Source organism: Onychomys torridus, chromosome 4 (genome assembly GCF_903995425.1).
Source record: "Onychomys torridus chromosome 4, mOncTor1.1, whole genome shotgun sequence".
Lineage (NCBI taxonomy): Eukaryota > Metazoa > Chordata > Mammalia > Rodentia > Cricetidae > Onychomys > Onychomys torridus.
The window spans coordinates 83,211,177-83,227,787 of record NC_050446.1 but is presented as its reverse complement, the minus strand read 5'-3'; positions in this window follow the sequence as shown (position 1 = coordinate 83,227,787).

Sequence of the window (16,611 nt, the reverse complement as noted above, 5' to 3'; positions counted from 1 at the left end):
TCATTTACAAGTGCATTGTTCCTAAGTGCAAGTAAAAGTCTGCAACTTTAAATATTTGCCATGGGATCATATTAGATCAGAGTATTACTAAAGGGAATATACCTTTAATGAAAAAAATAATACTAGACAAACTAAGTATTCTTGATATGATGTTCTTGTCTTTTACTAAAGGCATTCCAAAAGAAGAATAAAAGATAACTTTATTACATGTATAAAATTGTTCTGAACAAAAGATATCCCTAAACAGCTTGAGTTTTATTGTAATACAAAATGTATGCTCTCAGGTAATATTATTGGAGAGGAGTCTAACGTCTCAAGGCCACCATAAGTTTTTATATCTATTAAAAGATGTTTGAGTTTCTTCTTATACTATCAATTTATACTAGATTATTGAGTAGAATTGTCTTAAAACCAGGTCAAGGAAGACCTGGTAAGGTTTTCCATTTATTTCGAATCTTCCTGATTAAACATTTATTTTAATTGATTATTTCACCTGGATTTTTTAAAGATCTGAAGATTTATAATACTTTACAATTTTAGGACAGCTAAAAGTACAGACAAATAAAAAAGATACCATTGTTAGTGATGTCATGTGTATTGAGAATGATAGCGTCCCATACGTGTATGCAATGACAGAAGGAACTCATCCTCATGGGTCACACGCTAATTTAAGGGCCATTATTCTCAGAATGTTTGCAAATGCGATCATAACTGATATGAAAAAAATCACATTAAATTCTAGCTGAATCTTCATTCTACCCAGATAGGGAAAGTATATCTTCTGTAAATTTTTTGAGATTCATATGCTTTTATGAATATGAGGCTAGAAAGTGGCAAAGGAAACTCGAGAAATGGAGTTACAGATGGTTGTAAGCTACCATGTTGGTGTTGGAGATTAAACCTGTGTCCTCTGGAAGAGCAACCAGTGCTCTTAACTACCAAGTTGTATCTGAAACAAATGAGTTGCATTGTTTTTAGGGCTTAAAAATCTCAAAAATTTTCAACTTCATTGTTAATCCATCTAGAGTCCAAGAAGCTGACTCTGATTATCAAATATTTTAATTCCATAAACTTGGATATATAATTCAAAGAAGAGAGTAATGATCTTTTCATTGACTCTGCAACAGATACTTAATATATACTTTGTGGTTTCAGTTATCCTATCTTATTAACTAAACCAACTATAAAATTTAAAGACAAAATAGCATATCATTTTAAATTAATGTCAGATGGAATGGAGTAGAAATTGTAGTCAAAGTGCTTAAAACTCTGACATCATGTGCCTGTTTCAGTGATCACAGACTCACATTCTTCCCATGACAAAAATAGTTGAATGATACATATGAGAATGTAATAGAGCCTATATGGAAAGTGATTACAAACCCACCTGATGTATCAAACCCCTCAGGTTATTGTGATCATTGTATCATCATCCTAATAAGGTTTACTACTACATTGTACAAGCAGAAAGACATGGCTTTCCAAGTTTTGTTAAACTCTGTATTTAGTAAGATTTCACATATGTTTCTTTTAATAATATCTTCTGTTAATAAGCCTCAGATTATTTTTACACTCTTGTAAAGCAGGAAACTTCAGTTTTGCATTCTACTCCAGAAGCATGGGGAAAACAGTTTCAGAAGCTTTAAATATTAACAAGAGGAACACAGCATAATGGTACAGGGAAAAAGTGAGAGCCTGGATGCTCAGAATTGCTTTTAGTGGGAAAAAGCAGCCAGCATTTGTTGAGAGCTAAAGATTTTTTTTTAAATAGATCTGAATTTAATTGGCAGGAGTTGGCATCATTTGCAGGAAAGTATGTTTTATTTATTTGAGTTTAAATATATTTCAAACACTATTTGACAATACTGTTCTTCCAAGTGTCAGGGCAACTGTTAAGTGGTTCAAGATTTAATGCCCTATTAACCTTTCACCTCTGAGGCCCTTGATCCATCTCCATGTAATTAAGCTCATACATTAAATGAGTTTTATGGGATCCAGGAGCCCCAAGTGAAATACAGACATGGTATACAAGGAAGCCATTTTGGAACACTAGAAGTTTGTGCTTGAAAACACTTGCACTGGGATTTGGGGGTGTTGTGAGTATATATTTGTTCCATAGATATAACCAAACAAAAAATACAGTCATAAAATTAAGATCATCTGGCTTTTATTCAGAGACAAACCAAGGAACTTCTTTCTTCTTCTTCTTCTTCTTCTTCTTCCTCTTCTCCTTCTCCTTCTTCTTTTTTTTTTTTTTTTTTTTTTTGATTTTTTGAGACAGGGTTTCTCTGTGTAGCTTTGTGCCTTTCCAGGAACTCACTTGGTAGACCAGGCTGGCCTCAAACTCACAGAGATCCACCTGGCTCTGCCTCCCGAGTACTGGGATTAAAGGCATGCACCACCACTGCCCAGCTAAGGAACTTCTTTAGTGTAATTATACCTCCATCAGTTTTATTTCCTTCCCTTTCCATTCTTTCATCACAGAAGGAAAGAGTACACACATTTGTGAGACATCATTTCCCATTGGGGCCCTGCTGGCAACAACATACTTGCACACCTTGTACTCTTAAGTTCAGCTACTTGCAATTTGCTGTGTCCTGCTCATTTATAATCTCATATTTTTCATTGTACTGTTATCTTGGTTTAAAATGATAGCTCATAACCCCCTAAGCCTCAGGGCTTCATGGTGAATATAATTGCTTAATTTTTAGAAATTAAGAGCATCCTTCCTTGTAAATACTTCAAGTAGAATTTCAGGCCAGGCATAACTCACTGAGCTTTGCTCCCTCTGAATCATGAACAGGCATCTGTTGCAACATGAATAAGTTATAACACAAAATCTCTAAATCCTAGTGACATAACTTACAATATACTCTTCACTCTCTCACAGGTCTGGTCCATTTGATAGGGTACTTTGCATCACAGTGTCAGTCCTTCAGAAATCTGAGTTGAAAGAGGTCCCTCCTCCTTATCAGGGTACCATACTTAAAATTGGTTTCCAGGGTTACATAGACAGGAAAGAGCGCACACAGAAGGCTTTGTCCCTTTTCGAAATTCATTCAATCAAAGTGATATAGACACATCTTCTTTACCTCCAATTGACATCTACTTGTGAAAGAAAACTTAGTTTTCTTCAGTAGTATTTCATTGGGTATGTTAATCACATTTAAAGGCAGGCCGCACAGGCCAACATAAAATGAACTCAGTATTTTTGTAGACCTTTTGTCTGATATCATTTTGTTGGTGAATTTTTTTGTCATACTGGTCTTTTGCTTGTATGTTATGGTTTCTGATTTTGTGTTTTTATTTTTTAGGGTGTGTGTGTGTGTGTGTGTGTGTGTGTGTGTGTGTGTGCGCCTGTATGTTTCTTATGCTTTTTTCTTGTTAAATTTCTTTGTTATTTTATTCTACTTTCTTGATTAGTTTACATTAATTAATTAATTAATTGCACTTTACCAGTTTGTTTTCTAAAAAGAGAAAGGAGTTGTAGAGTTGGGTGTGAGGGAAGGACCTGGGAGTTGTTGTGGGAGGGGGTGTCATGATCAGAAAATATTGTATGGAATTTTTTGATAAAAATTTAATAGAACAAAATAAAAAGGAAAAACATGTCTTCTTTTGGTTATTGATCAGAATAACGACACTTTGCCAACCTCATAATGGTGTAGTAGACTAGTATTTGTATGAGTGTAGATGGGATTGTGTAAGCATTGCTGTCCCAATATAACCTGCAACATACTTGTGCGCTAGTTACATGACAACTGTCTCTGCAGTGCCCATGCCAGGTCCTCAAGGACTGGAAATTTGTCTTTGCATGATGTTTAAGCATTGTGCACCTATAATACATTTATGTTAAGGAACTCATAGAGTAGATTCTAAGGAAAGAGATAGGAAGGAAAAGTGAGTAACTTACATGCTTGATCTTATGAAATTCCAACTGAAATGTAAGGTGGATTGCTCTCTTCATTGTATTCTTTTAATAAACCACAATATTCATTTTGCTTATAATCTAGAATAATAAATGTGTGCAGGAATTAATAAATGAGCAAAGTTTAACAAGTATAGAATATATGAAAGGGTAATTAAGAAAAGCTTAGTATTCAACCTTCAAGTGCCACTTACAGTAATTAGAATGCTATTATTCATAATTATTTATTTTCTGAAATTAAAATAAAAATACATTAGTTCCAGTTTTCCTCTCTTTCTTCAAGCCCCTCATCTGTATAACCCCTTTGCTCTCTTTCTCAAATCCTTGGGTTTGTTTTCTTTAATTGTTGTTACATAGGTTCTTAAATGTATAAATATGACTTGCTCAGTCTACAGAGTGTTACTTAGATGTATATGCTTTTTTCATTTTATAGAGAACATTAAGGCTTAGATAATTTAAATGAATTTTACAGAGTTTGAATTCCATTGTTCACTGACTCTCAAGTACATCTATATTTTAATTTTGAAATATTTTATTTCAAAGATATATCTGTAAGTTTCAAAAATAAAATAAATTTCTCATATAATATTCTTAATGATTTAATTTACTCTCCAAGTAAGGGCAAATTTGCATGTGCTTCAGAGAGCTTTAAATCATAAAATCAATGTGTTCTTGTCGAGGGTTCAAATGCCACAGTTGAAAACATGTTTGCTGTTTGAAAATCTGACCTTTAGTTTATCTGATACTGAGTTCACTCTTATCTGCATTTGATAGAGATTGAAGAAGGCATGCTTGTCAAGTGCTTTGAATATTATCTGGCATTGTGCAAACACTCAAAATTGACATTTCCATGCTTTGTTGATTCTTACCTCTGCTGAATAGACCTTTTACTCACTCAGTAGATGCTCTTAGTGGCAAGCAGATACTCTACAGATGTTTGTGTTATTTCTATCAAAGCATTATGGTAGAATATATGGTCTGGAAAGGACTTTTATTGGTCAAGTGAGACCATCCAGGTTACAGGTTGGGGGTCATAAATGTGGCTATAGCTACCCCCTGCCCCATTCATCATGTTAACTTCCTTTGAGAATCAAGCCAATACTCAATAGTTTTCTGCAATAGACCAATTGAGAATATCAAATTTCTTCAATCTTTTTGTGAGTATATGTGGGTTGGTGGTGGTGGTTGGAGTCTATTTGAGGAAAAAAAGGAATATTACTGAAGCCCTAGCCTACTTAGTTCCTATCTTTAGAACACTTGTTATCTAGCCAATGTTTTCAATAAAATAATTGCATTGTATTCACAACCAATTCAAATTCTTTTCAGCAACTGCTTCTTTCCATGTGAGAAACATGGCGAACATTCATATTCCATGTTAAAATAATATTTTCATTTCCAAGTCTAACCATAGTAACTAGGATAAAGACTCATTCTAAACTTAGCTTCTAATAGCCCATGCTGTTAAATTTGTCATTACTATAATCCTTTTTTTTTTTCCTGTGTGTATAGCTGTTGCATAGTAAGATCAAAGTCTTTTGTTAGCAACAAAAGCCATTGATTTTAGCCATGCAATTTTCAGAAAATTAACCGGGCAGTAAAGAATCTTTTGCTACTTATTAACAGATGACACCAGCACAATGTGAAGACCCTTGTGGTTACAGGAATGCCAAAATGTGGTTAGCAGAAATTGTACTGGTAACTGGGTCCCTAGCCAGGTGATTCTGCAGTTACATCTAAGGACAGCTATCTGTATCTGAGGGATATTGTGACATGGTACATATTCTACCTGCTAATGATGTGGAGTGCTAAAACTCTTGCTTTCTTGACAGAAAGGTGAAATTTTTTCATTATATTAGTTTCTGGTTACTTTACTCTCAAAAGGTAATTTTATGTTTATAATAAATTATATTCAAATTTGTCGCTTTGCTCTAGTTCCTTAAACACATGTACATTAAAAATAAGTAAAGTACAGGGAGTAGAGAGATAAACCAGTAGTTAAAAGTGCTTACAGTTTTTGCAGGGGACCCAACTTCAGTGTTTAATATTAGCTCACATATGTCCTCAACGCTAGCTCCAAGGGCTCCCATTTCCTCTTCTGAACTTCTCTGGCACCTGCACTATCACATGAACATTGCTACACTCAGGCATGCAGACATATGCATAATAAAAATAAATTAAGTATGTTTTTAAAAGGATAAAATAGAGTCAGGACAATAGTCCAGTTGGTATAGTGCTTGCATCACAAGTGTGGGGAACTCGGGTTGAATCCCCACCAGCACCCAGCACCTGCATAAAATGCAAGCATGGAGGTGTCTGTGAATCCAAACATGGATGTATCTGTAATCCTAGTTTTGAGGAAATGTAGGGACACTTGAATGCTATAAACTGGCTAGAGCTCCAGGCTCAGTGAGAGACCCTGTCTCAAAAACTAAAATGGAGAGTGATAGAGGAAGACAGCTAACATTGACCACTGACACTTTCACATATGCAGGCACACACATGCATACACACACACACACACACACACACACACACACACACACACACACACACACTCACACCACATTGGTTGTCTTCATTTATTGCAGACCAGGACTGGAATCATTTCAGGTAATAAAGTCATCTTAAATCCCTTACTTCTGAGTAGATGGTTTTAGCCTTTCTCCAGGAAAACATCGGGATTTTCAGAGCATCTCTATGGGGCTTTGATAAACATGAATGATGGGTATGCTAGGAAAGACTATTATATGCAAGCATGAATTTGAAGGTCTAAGATTTATTTGAGGTTTTAGACACACTGAGATTTCCAAACTGACATTGGGCTAAACAAAATGTACATCAGTGGGGACCATCCAGTACTTGGCACTTTCATGGGGCCCCTTCTATATGGTGTATATATACTGAGCCCCACATAGTATGAGGAAATCCTTTGTCTCTCATAGCTGGACTTACATTCTTGTTCTATGGTTATTACACTTATGAGGTGGTCCTTTAAGGAAACACTGTCATCAGGCAACCTCCTAATCTGAAGATCCTTAGCACTGAAGAACTAGCCAGCCAATAATCTCCATATACTGATTTACAGAGAAAAGTCTCTTCTCTTCCTGGGTAGCCCACTTGTGGACTCAACAAAGTAGGCGCACCAAAGAGTCCCAGCCATCTCTGCCTCGTGGCCTACTTTTGATTCCTCCCTGGTTGACCTCATGTTTTCCTGTGTCAATATTACAGTTGGACTCATTTCTGTTGAATTCAGAATCTCACTGTTCCTCATCATAGGTGGAGATCCCCAATAAATCTCCAGGACCACAATTTCATGTCTGCATCTGCTTTTGAAAAACAAAAACAAAAACAATTAAACAAAGGAACCCCCCCCCAAAACAAACAAACAAACAAACAAACTCATCTTGCACTATTACTTACTTTCTTGATCCAGGGTCCTTTTTCTCTTGTATCATAGATCACCTTATAAACCTAATAATTTACTTACGTTTTATGTGTTCTCAGGAAGGTATTGGAGTCTTCTGGAAAAAAGTGTAAGTATGCCGATACATGTAAATAAGCTGATCTCAAAACGAAACTCAGTTCTCTTAAGATATCCTATGAAGATTCTCTGCTTTATGCTGCTTGTGTCTCCATATTCTCCATTTCACTTTTTGTTCCAGAACATCAATAACCCCTTTTCTCGCTTTGATTTTTGATGAAAATGAAAATACAACTGTTAATGTCTTTATCCTCCTACCACCAAATTTGTAAGGCTCTTTTCACGAGGACATATGATTTCAACTATCTCTTTGGGTAGAAATTGTCTCATTTTTCCTAAGCAATTTTGCTTCTTATCTCATTACTTATATTCTCTCAAAGATTTCCTTTGGGCCATGTTACCTTCTTTCTGGTAATGTCATTTTTTCCCTCTCAGTGTGCTGGTATCCTATACCAGAAGAATAACATGCTTAGTAGAGACAGACAAGTATAGAAAGGGGCAGTTCATAGGACTGACCCAAACTGTGACTTGTAAAATCTTACTGTCTTGGTTTAAATACTTGTTCTGACACTCACTATGTGAAGAACCACAGTTTCCCTCTCCATGATTCAGCATCCTCAGTAACAAGACAGAAATTAAAATCGCCCTATCTTAGAGGGCTTTGTGAAGATTTGCAAAGACAATCAGGAAGCATATTTACAGTATATCCTTTCCTATACTAATCAAAAAATAAATCATAAGAATTACTAATCTTTATCAGTTTCATCTCAAATAGCATGCAATTAAATGTTAAAAAGGACAATCCTCTGTGTTTAATTCTCTCTCCTATTTCTTTTTTTAACCTTTCTTTTGATAAAGTTTCCAGATTATTCATGCCCTCAGTTCCTGATAGTTCATCTCCCCATGCATTTGGACTCAGCTTTATAGTTCGTCTGTCTCCTCTTTAAAAAGTAATCAATCCTTGTGGCTAAATCCAGGTCATTCTCTGCATCCTTGTTTGATCTCTCAGTATGTTATACATTGGGAAGCATGCTATTTTTATTCTTTTTTTTTTTTAATTAATACGGTACCACTATTACCTGGCTTTTCTTCCTACAGATGACATCTTCTCTGTTTCCTTTGTGACTTCTTCCTGTTCTATTTAGTCTCTAATGAACACCTTTTCTCTTGGCTTAGTACTGGGTTTTACTTTTTCCTAATTACACACTTTTCCTAGATGTAAGCTATCTTTGTGGTTTTAGATACTATTCTATAACTTTGGCCTCCTGATTTTAACTTCCCTCTGGTTTGCCAACTCACTTACAGTCTTAGTTATTTTCTATTGCTGTGACCAGATATCATAACCAATTCAACTTATAGAAGGACAAATTTATTTTGGGACTCACAGTTCCAGAGGGTTATAGTCAATGGCGATTATTGTGGACAGCATGGCAGCAGGCGGGCAGGTATGACATTGGAGCAGTAGCTGAGAGCATACAGTTTGGCCCACAAGCATGAGGCAGATAGCTTGAGTTTTTGATGCCTCAAAACCTGCCTCCAGTGACATGCATCTGTAGATAGAAGTTTCTGTCCTGCCCGGTCCCACAGCTGCTTAGTCCCAAATAAACACACAGAGGCTTATATTAATTATAAACTGTTTGGCCCATTGCTCAGGCTTATAACTAACTAGCTCTTACACTTAAATTAACCCATAATTCTTTTCTATGTTTAGCCATGTGGCTTGGTACCTTTTTCAGTACAACATTTTCACCTTACTTTTCCTCTATCTGGCTGGTGACTCTGTTCCTGCCTTTCCTCTTCCCAGTCTTCTCCTAGTCTGGTCACCCCACCCATACTTCCTGCCTGGCTATTGGTCAATCCACATCTTATTAAACTAATAGGAATGACAAATCTTTACAGTGTGCAGGAGCATTATCCTACAACATGCATCCTTTAACAATGTCATATCTTCCTATCCTTTCCAGACCGCTCCATATACTTGGGACTAAGAATTCAAATATGTGAGCTTGTGGAGGCCAACATCCTTCATCTTATTAGTTCCACTGAGATTGTCAAAACAAATTCTTTTCCACTCTGCCTATTTCGTTTTTAAGTAGGACTCAGTCATTCAAGCATTAAAACAAAGGACCATATGTGTTATTTTCTTTATATAATATTTATATCAAACCTGTTAACAAATTCTGTTTCCAAACCATAGTCTTCATCTTTTTCTCTGTCTAAAATATTGCAGGGCCTTTTCTTCATAAGAATGGCCTTTGAATATACCTTACCTCTCTTTGAAAGTTTCTTCTCTACTTTCCTCAGGCATATTTTCCTGTTCACTTTCTTTTGTCTCTGAAATTTCATTCTTACTATATGTCCTTAGTTCTCTCTGTGTTCACTTACCTGGTTTTCATGTAATTGATGATGCTCATAATGTAGTTCCCAACTTAAACATCACTGTTTTAGTGGGACTTCTCTCTGGCCAACTATATTGTTCTGTCTCCATCCAGTTACCCACCTTGACCTCTTATATCAGATTCCAAATATGTTTCATCATGAGAATTTATTGTATTTGTGTTCTTAATTATTTTCTGTTTTTCCACATTTAAATACAAGTTTCATGTAATAACATTTTTCTCATTGTATGCTCTAGTTTCTTCTGAGTCCATAGCATGGGATAAAAAATAAATAGATAAATCAAATTAATCAGAAACTCCTTTGTGGTATGGACTGATGCTCATCATAGTTTATTTTACCATGACTTGCCTTTGTATTGTTGCCTCTTTGTTCAGCATTAGAAATTCCTTTGATATAGTTGCCTTAGGTAAATTTTGCACCTAGTGGTCATTTCTTCACTTTGAATACAATCTAAGCTTGTCTCAATGGGTAACACACATTTGTAATCCAAAATCCTAAAACTTTTCTTCTGGACCTTTACTGAAACATCTGTCTACAGGTTTCCCTATAGACTTTGACCTGTGTGCCTGTTCTGTTTGCTTGAGATAATGAGATTTTTTTAATTCAATTTTTTAACGTATGTATGTATGTATGCATGTATGTATGTATGTGTGTATGCATGCATTTATGGTTTCACAGACCATTTCAGTATTAGGCATAAATCTCAGGAAATGCTCCCAGAGTGGGGAATGAGCTAGACAATGAGAGGAGTTCCCTCTCTCTCTCTCTCTCTCTCTCTCTCTCTCTCTCTCTCTCTTTTCTTTTTTGAGACAGGCTTTCTCTGTGTAGCTTTGTGCCTTTCCTGGAACTCACTCTGTAACCCACTCTGGCCTCAAACTCATGAAGATCTTCCTGCCTCTGCATCTCAAGTGCTGGGATTAAAGGCATGAGCCACCACCACCCGGCTGAGAGGAGTGCTGTCTTGATCTTTCTTTTACACCAGTTTATGTTTTTTGAGAGGTGTTATTTAATAAAAAGTGCTGTTTGTTTGTGTTTTTATTGAGAGATCCATTTGTGATGGTTGGTGTCAGCTATAAACTTGACAAAATTTAGAATAACCAGGAAACAGATGTCTGAGCATACCAGTGCAGGATAATCTTCATGGTATTAATTGAGGTTGGAAGGCCTACACATTGTAGGTGGTACAGTTTCCTGACTGGGACCCTGGACTGTATAAACAAAGAGAAGGAACTGAGCAGGAGAATACATTTATTACTCTTTCTTCTTCAATACAAATCTAATGCAGCCAGCTGCTTCAAGTTCCTATTACCTTGACTTCCCACAATAATAGATTGTACCTTGAACTGTGTGTCAAAATGAACGCTTTCTCCTGTAAGTTGCTCTTGTCAGGGTATTTTATCACAGCAATAGGAAAAGAAATGAAGACATGATTGTTTATGTTCCTTTCTTTAAAAGCTTCTATGAAGCTTTAGCAGTATTTCCTACAGCAGTAGCATCTATTATGTAGCAGCTCATTTCCAAGTGATAATCTAAATAGATTTCTTCAGCTCAATGATATTTACTACTTGACAACATTTAAATAACAATCATTTGAATCTTATTCAAGGAAACCAAGTGGAAAACTTTATGATTTGGGATCTACTATTGCTTTCATTAACCATTTTAGCAGATCCCTGTATTACATGTTTATTGGATAGGTTGATCTCAGGTGCTCTATGCTCCAGGCTTTAGGGAGAGTACTCTAAGTATGGATCTCTAGGAATCAAAGTCCTTTGGTAAGAACCCCCATTTCTTGATCATGGAAAATACTTAATGTGAGAAAAGAAACAACACAGTATAGGTCTACACAAAATTTTCAATGATACAGAAAAGTAAATGTTAGAATGCTTCTTTTGGGAATAAGGACATTGAGGCTTTAGGAAAGTTAACCAGTTAATCCAAACACAAAGATGGTAAGTCAGAACAACTGCATGTGTTTGGTTATGCTTTGAAGATGAAGTGTCTCCCACAACAAGCTTGTAAGCTTACACGCTTGGCCTGCATCTAATGGAACTATCTTTTGGAAGCTTTAGAGATGGGGCTTTGAGACTCCTTTCTGTTTCCAGTCAGCTGTCACTCTGCCTTCACTGGGATGGTACTGGTGGTTAGTGAGGACACTTTTTATCACCTATTTTTTGTGCAGGTCTGTTTTCTGTATTTTTTCTCCAAAAATTGTTTTTTCCTAAGGACAATGAAAACAGAACCAAGAAAAGCATGCAAACAAATAAAAAAAAATACAATCCCATTTTAATAGCTTTATATGAGTCACAGTTCTAATACTTTGTACAAAAAGAAAATCATGACACAGAAATTAAAATGTGTTTAGGAGGCAGGAATATGGAGATTAAATTTCTGCTTCTCCCACTTAATCTGTGACTACAAGGATTTGTATTGCTTTAAAACCCCTCCATCCTTATTTGTAGAACAGTTAATGACTACTTCATAGGGTTGCAATGAATATTTAAAGGAGCTAACTTCTCATGAAATTTAGTATATAACAGGAACAAAGCCTTCCTCCTTGTTACTCCTTTCTACAAGAAATATAATGCAGTACAGTGAATTCAACACCGAAGTATACTAATTATTTATATAGATAAATGTCAGCATGTATCATTTTCTTTGTGCCAAATTAATAAACAAAAACTAAAAATTAAAAGGTAGAAGTGTAATAGTATACTCACACAATCAACTGAGATTCAGAAATAATAAAATAACAAACCATTTGATGCATATTATAACATGGAAAAGTCTCCAAAACTTGTTGAGCAGAAGCAATAGATGTTCTCATGCATACAAAGTTCCAGAACAGACAAAATTATTTCTACTTGTAGGTGCCTGGGAGACATAGAGGTTTAATGGAAACAGCATGAAGGAAATTTCTGAGGGGTAGAAATGTTCTTTGCTTAAGTAGGGGTGGCAGTTGTCTGAATGAAAACTCAGTAAGAAGAAGACTTAAAATCCATTCATACCTGTCATTCCATTTACAAAAATATATCTATATGTAGCTGGAGTTTTCTCCAGTCCTGACTGGGCTTGCAGTCACTCAGACCAAAGTAAACACACAGAGGCTTATATTAATTAAAACTGCATGGCCTAATGGCTCAGGCTTCTTGCTAGCTAGATCTTACATCTTAAATTAACCCATTTCTATAAATCTATACCTTGTCATGTGGCTCATGGCTTGCTGGTATCTTTACATCTTGCTTCCTCTGTATCTGGCTGGTGACTCCTGTCTCAGCCTTCCTGTTCCCAGAATTCTCCTCTCTCTTTGTCCTGCCTATACTTCTTGCCTGGATTCTGGCCAATCTGCACTTCATTTATTTAACCAACCAGAGCAACACATTCACAGCATACAGAGTGATATTCACAGCATCTATACAGACTTGCATGATTACAAAAGTCTAGTTGAAAGGCTGAAAAGATCCTTAGGTATACAGATGTTAGAATGGTGCTGTACTAAACAGAAGAACTAGTTATGTAAGAGGGTGGGAATAGCAGTGTTGACATGATAATTGAGATCATATTGTATAATGTCTTCAATACCAGTCTCAGCTTGATAATTAACTCATTGAACAAAAGGGACCACAACAAAGTTTCTATGAAGAACAATGGTATGGAGCAGTGCTTTAGAAAGATTATTCTGTGATTACCTGTCAAACAAGAGAAAACAGAGTTATATGGAGAAAAATAATATAAAAAGACTATACAAGAGACTATCATGATACAATCAAGTGCTACTCATACTTTAAAAGTGATGTTTTTGTCAACAAAGTAATCAACTGTTTCTTTTATTGCTTTCACCTCTTTTTCAATTTACGAGGTAGTGAACACATCAATAGCTCTTGCTGGTTTCATTAGATGACATTGGCAGCTACCTAATTTTCCAAGCCTAAAGAAAATGGAAAACTCTCTAGTGTGTGGCCACACACACACACACACACACACACACACACACACACACACACACAAACACACACACACACGTCCTTCTATGAGGCAGATAAGAGACCTTTGCTAGTGTTTTTTCTCTGATGAAGTTGCTATATGCTAGGGTTTAGTGAATCAATACCCCTTCATAAACTCTTGCATTTTACTTTTAGCAGTTATTAGATATGAAGTTCTGATGAATCATAACAAGTCTCTTTAGATATTGATACATGGACAAGATAATTACTTTAATTGATTAAAAAAATACACAAATAAGACTACAGTTCTGTGCCAGTGAGTGTTGATTAGGTACACAGAAGGGATAGGAAAATTTGAAGCAAGAGAAATTGAACCTACAACTGTTTTAGCAGCTATTGCTCAAATACTTTATGTCACTCACCATACAGATCCCCCAAGATTATGATTTTTACATAAGAAGCCATTGGTGGGATTAAAATAAGGAATAATGAGAAGTCCATTCTGTGGTATCAGCATTGCTAGCTGCAACATCCACCATCCCAATCATCATTTTTAATGTTACTGTTCTAATTGTTGTCTAACTGCATGCATCCATCCTCTCTTATATACTTACAGGATGGTGATCTATTACTAAGATACAGAGGAAGTGATGTTTCTCTGAAACTGTCAGGTTTTGTATGCAAGGCAAATCCATAATTTGTACTTTTAAAGTGTGCATAAACATTAGAGCCCTGCTGTCATCCTTTTAACTGGATGTCTAGAATCTCATTTTTATGAAGATCAAGTATCTGTAATCTATCCATCTTTATCATCCCACCTGATGCAGTATCTTTTATTGGTATAAGTTCCACAAATGGATTCTGATTGAACAAGCCATCCATGTTAAACATGGTAAAGTACCTGGGGAAATCACTTTCTACCATCTCTTAGTCTTTCAACATGTGAGGCACACATAACTAACCTAATCTGGCTAATATCTACTCTCTAGTCAGCCATTATGACTTCAGAGTTCTTATAAATTTAAAGGAACTTCAGAGGTTATAAAGTTTTGTTGAATTGCCATTTCTGATCTTGACATTGATTTTTCAACTGACAACATTTTCAAAAATAATCCTTAAATGTTGCAAGTGGACTATCTGATTCTTTCTAATTTATCTTTCATCAAATCTCATTCAGACCTTTATTCTCTTTCATGTAACTTGGTTTCTTGAATGTGTTACTCTGCATGATTTAAAAATACTGTCTATAAGAAGACAGCTCCAGAGTTTTTAATCTGTCCTCCAGACCATTATTTGACCATAAGGATGATATAGCAAATGTATCTTCTCCATTGGAATGCCTTACAGATACATTAACTTTAATATTCCCCAAACAAAAGTCTTACATCTGTTTGTCCTGGTGCCTTCCATGGTACGACTGCATCTGCTTGAAGGGATCCTTTTAACCACCCCTTTCTCAATGATATAACCATGCAAGTGAGACCAATAAGTCCTTCCCATATACTTTCAAGGTAATTCTTGAATATAATCCATCTCTTGCTCCTGGTACTATTTTTAATTTTGTCAACTGTAACATCAATTCATGCTTGGGTTTCTAATATCCTTTTTCATCATTATGTCTGTTCAAACCCTACTCAGCACAGTAAAGCAGTTATGTTGATTTTACTTTGGTATGTAAAAAAATCATCTGACTTTGGGAACCAAGTGCTTATAAAAGTAGCTGTCATCTCAGAGAGATTCTAATATGCCGGACACTACTCTCAGTGTTTTTCTTACTTCTTCAAGAATTTGTACAGTATGTTTTACCATATTCACACACTCTTCCCTGACTCCTTACAGATCCACTCTCCCGTCCATACCCACCAATGTTGTTCCTTCTTTCTTTGTTTTAAACCTATAAAGTCCAATTTTTGCTGCCCATATATTCTTGGATGTGTGGTCTTCTGCTGTAGTTTGTTTGATATAACAGGGACCATAAACTTAGAAAAAACTGACTCTCCTCTATTGGTGAAATTTTTAAGGCCACTCCATGTAGTTAAAAGGGAGGTTTATTTTGTGGGGTAACTTACAAATGAAGGGATAGGTTGCAGGGTCTGGGAATGGTATGGCGCAGTCCGGCGGTGTTCTCTGGAGAACTCTGCTCTGTCTACCTCCAGCGTCCAGGGTCCTGGAACCAAGAGAAGCCTCTCCTCTGATCCTAGGTCTTCAGCTTCCTTCCTCAGCCCCGCCTTGTAGGCGTGACCATTACTGAAGCCTCAATGGGGTTTGGAACTTCCAGGCCAAGGCTGGGATGGCTACCCACTACACTCCTCAATTACCAACAACTCTTCAGTTGGGAGGAGAGCTCTGCATGTTTACTCCTTCTTTCTATGTTGGGATTTTGTCTGGGTTGAGCCTGTGAAGGTCTTGCATATTCTGTCACTGCTACTGTGAGCACATATGTACTACTTCCCTACTATGTCAGGGAAACTCAGTCTTTTAGTTATCACCTACTACCACTGGCTTCACAGCTTCCTGATCCCACTCTATAAGGATCCTTGAGCCTTTCAAGGATGAGATGCATAATAGATTTTCCATTTATGTAGAAGTATTACTTAGTCTTTTATTCTCTGCAACTTGACCAGTTGTAGGTCTCTGAAAATCTCTAGCTACTGCCAATAGAAACTTCTCTGACAGGGATTGAGAGATGAATTGATCTACAGATATAATATTAAGGAGTAAATTTCATACTAGGTCTGTTTAGCAGAATAATAATGGTAGGTTCGCTCCTAGGCATTACGACCAGCATAGCTACAGATTCTTGACCCCAATAATGATTCCAGATGCTGTTTCCATCTTGCGGAACAAGACTTTTGTCCAAT